Source organism: Pristiophorus japonicus, chromosome 28 (assembly GCF_044704955.1).
Source record: "Pristiophorus japonicus isolate sPriJap1 chromosome 28, sPriJap1.hap1, whole genome shotgun sequence".
NCBI lineage: Eukaryota > Metazoa > Chordata > Chondrichthyes > Pristiophoridae > Pristiophorus > Pristiophorus japonicus.
Window position 1 is genome coordinate 12,451,582 of NC_092004.1, and position 4,278 is coordinate 12,455,859.

The following is a 4,278-nucleotide window of genomic DNA, read 5'->3' on the forward strand; positions in this document are numbered from 1 at the left end:
TTGATGTCTCAGTGTAAGGGGTCCCTGGATTTGATGCCTCTGTGTAAGGGGTCCCTGGATTTGATGCCTCAGTGCAACGGGTCGCAGGATTTGGTGTCTCAGTGTAAGGGGTCCCTGGATTTGAAGCCTCAGTCTAAAGGGGTCCCTCGATTTGGTATCTCAGTGTAAGGGGTCCCTGGATTTGATTCCTCAGTGTCAGGGGTTACTGTATTTGGTGTCTCAGTGTAGCTGGTCCCTGGATTTGATGCTTCAGTGCAACGTCCCTCTGGATTTGATGCCTCAGTGTCAGAGCTCCCTGGATTTGGTGCCTCAGTGTAAGTGTTCACAGGATGAGATGCGTCAGTGTAAGGGGTCCCTGGATTTGATGTCTCAGTGTAAGGGTTCCCTGGATTTGATGCCTCAGTGTAAGGGGTCCCTGGTTTTGATGCCTCAGTGTGAGGGGTCCGTGGATTTGGTGTCTCAGTGTAAGGGGTCCCTGGATTTGGTGTCTCAGTGTGAGGGGTCCATTGATTTGGTGCCTCAGTGTAAGGGGTCCCTGGATTTGATGCCACAGTGTAAGGGGTCCCTGGATTTGATGCCTCAGTGTAAGGGGTTCCTGGTGTGGTGTCTCAGTGTAACTGGTCCCTGGTTTGATGCATCACTGTAAGGGCTCCCGAGATTTGATGCATCAGGGTAAGGGGTCCCTGGATTTGATGCCTCAGTGCAAGGGGTCCCTGGATTTGATGCCTCAGTGCAAGTGGTCCCTGGATTTGATGTCTCAGTGTAAGGGGTCCCTAGATTTGATGCCTCAGTGTAAGGGGTCCCTGGATTTGGTGCCTCAGTGTAAGGGGTCCCTGGATTTGATGTCTCATTGTAAGTGGTCCCTGGATTTGATATCTCAGTGCAAGGAGTCCTTGGATTTGGTGTCTCAGTGCAAGGGGTCGCTGAATTTGGTGTCTCAGTGCAAGGGGTCGCTGAATTTGGTGTCTCAGTGTAAGGGGTCCATGGATTTGATGTCTCAGTGTAAGGTGTCCCTGGATTTGATGCCTCAGTGTGAGTGGGCACTTGATTTGGTGCCTCAGTGTAAGGGGTCCATGGTTTTGATGCCTCAGTGTAAGTGGTCCCTGGATTTGATGTCTCAGTGTAAGGAGTCCCTGGATTTGATGTCTCAGTGTAAGGGATCCCTGGAGTTAATGCTTCAGTGCAAGGTGTCCCTGGATTTGATGCCTCAGAGTTAGGGGTCGCTGGAGTTCGTGTCTCAGTGTCAGGGGTCCCTGGATTTGATGCCTCAGTGTAAGGGGTCCCTGGATTTGGTATCTCAGTGTAAGGCGTCCCTCGATTTGGTGTCTCAGTGTAAGAGGTCCCTGGATTTGATGCCTCAGTGCAACGGGTCGCAGGATTTGGTGTCTCAGTGTAAGGGGTCCCTGGCTTTGAAGCCTCAGTCTAAAGGGGTCCGTCGATTTGGTATCTCAGTGTAAGGGGTCCCTGGATTTGATTCCTCAGTGTCAGGGGTTACTGTATTTGGTGTCTCAGTGTAGCTGGTCCCTGGATTTGATGCTTCAGTGTAACGTCCCTCTGGATTTGATGCCTCAGTGTCAGAGCTCCCTGGATTTGGTGCCTCAGTGTAAGTGTTCACAGGATTAGATGCCTCAGTGTAAGGGGTCCCTGGATTTGATGTCTCAGTGTAAGGGGTCCCTGGATTTGGTGCCTCAGTGGAAGGGTTCCCTAGATTTGATGCCTCAGTGTAAGGGGTCCCTGGATTTGATGTCTCAGAGTAAGGGGTCCCTGGATTTGTTAATCAGTGTAAGCGGTCCCTGGATTTGGTGTCTCAGTGTAAGGTGTCCCTGGATTTGATGACTCAGAATAACAGGTCACTGGATGTGATGCCTCAGTGTAAGGGGTCCCTGGATTTGATGTCTCAGTGTAAGGGGTCTCTGGATTTGATGCCTCAGTGCAAGGGGTCCCTGGAATTGATGCCTCAGTGCAACGGGTCGCAGGATTTGGTGTCTCAGTGTAAGGGGTCCCTGGATTTGAAGCCTCAGTCTAAAGGGGTCCCTCGATTTGGTATCTCAGTGTAAGGGGTCCCTGGATTTGATTCCTCAGTGTCAGGGGTTACTGTATTTGGTGTCTCAGTGTAGCTGGTCCCTGGATTTGATGCTTCAGTGTAACGTCCCTCTGGATTTGATGCCTCAGTGTCAGAGCTCTCTGGATTTGATGCCTCCGTGTAAGGGGTCAATGGATTTGATGTCTCAGTGTAAGAGGTCACTGGATTTGGTGTCTCAGTGTAACGGGTCCCTGGATTTGATGTCTCAGTGTAAGGGATCCCTGGATTTGATGTCTCAGAGTAAGGGGTCCCTGGATTTGATAATCAGTGAAAGGGGTCTCTGGATTTGATGTCTCAGTGTAAGGGGTCCCTGGAGTTGATGCCTCAGTGTAAGGTTTCCCTGGATTTGATGTCTCAGAATAAGGTGTCCCTGGATTTGATGCCTCAGTGTCAGGGGTCCCTGGATTTGGTGTCTCAGTGTATGGGGTCCCTGGATTTGATGCCTCAGTGTAAGGGGTCCGTGGATTTGCTGTCTCAGTGTACGGGATGCATGGATTTGGTGCCTCAATGTAAGCGGTCCCTGGATTTGATGTCTCAGTGTATGGGGTCCCTGGATTTGATGCCTCAGTGTAAGGGGTCCCGTGATTTGATGCCGCAGTATAAGGGTCCCTGGATTTGGTGCTTCAGTGTAATGGGTTCATGGATTTGCTGTCTCAGTGTACGGGATGCATGGATTTGGTGCCTCAATGTAAGCGGTCCCTGTATTTGATGTCTCAGTGTAATGGGTCCCTGGATTTGATATCTCAGTGTAAGGAGTCCTTGGATTTGGTGTCTCAGTGCAAGGGGTCGCTGAATTTGGTGTCTCAGTGTAAGGAGTCCCTGGATTTGATGTCTCATTGTAAGTGGTCCCTGGATTTGGTCTCTCAGTGTAAGGGGTCCCTGGATTTGATGTCTCAGTGTAAGGGGTCCATTGATTTGATGTCTCAGTGTTATGTGTCCCTGGATTTGGTGCCTCAGTGTAAGGGGTCCATGGAATTGGTGCCTCAGAGTAAGTGGTCCCTGGATTTCATGTCTCAGTTTAAGCGGTCCATGGATTTGATGTCTCAGTGTAAGGAGTCCCTGGATTTGATGCCTCAGAGTGAGTGGGCCCTTGATTTGGTGCCTCAGTGTAAAGGGTCCCTGGATTTGAAGCCTCAGTGTAATGAGTCCTTGGATTTGATGTCTCAGTGTAAGGGGACCCTGGATTTGATGTCTCAGTGTAAGGGATATCTGGAGTTAATGCTTCAGTGCAAGGTATCCCTGGATATGATGCCTCAGTGTAAGGGGTCGCTGGATTTCGTGTCTCAGTGTAAGGGGTCCCTGGATTTGATGCCTCAGTGTAAGGGGTCCCTTGATTTGATGCCTCAGTGCAACGGGTCGCAGGATTTGGTGTCTCAGTGTAAGGGGTCCCTGGATTTGGTATCTCAGTGTAAGGGGTCCCTGGATTTGATTCCTCAGTGTCAGGGGTTACTGTATTTGGTGTCTCAGAGTAGCTGGTCCCTGGATTTGATGCTTCAGTGTAACGTCCCTCTTGATTTGATGCCTCAGTGTCAGAGCTCCCTGGATTTGGTGCCTCAGTGTAAGTGTTCACAGGATGAGATGCCTCAGTGTAAGGGGTCCCTGGATTTGATGTCTCAGTGTAAGGGGTCCCTGGATTTGTTAATCAGTGTAAGGGGTCCCTGGATTTGGTGTCTCAGTGTAAGAGGTCCCTGGATTTGATGCCTCAGTGTAAGGTGTCCCTGGATTTGATGCCTCAGTGTAAGGGGTCCCTGGATTTGATGTCTCAGTGTAAGGGGTCCCTGGATTTGATGCCTCTGTGTAAGGGGTCCCTGGATTTGATGCCTCAGTGCAACGGGTCGCAGGATTTGGTGTCTCAGTGTAAGGGGTCCCTGGATTTGAAGCCTCAGTCTAAAGGGGTCCCTCGATTTGGTATCTCAGTGTAAGGGGTCCCTGGATTTGATTCCTCAGTGTCAGGGGTTACTGTATTTGGTGTCTCAGTGTAGCTGGTCCCTGGATTTGATGCTTCAGTGCAACGTCCCTCTGGATTTGATGCCTCAGTGTCAGAGCTCCCTGGATTTGGTGCCTCAGTGTAAGTGTTCACAGGATGAGATGCGTCAGTGTAAGGGGTCCCTGGATTTGATGTCTCAGTGTAAGGGTTCCCTGGATTTGATGCCTCAGTGTAAGGGGTCCCTGGTTTTGATGCCTCAGTGTGAGGG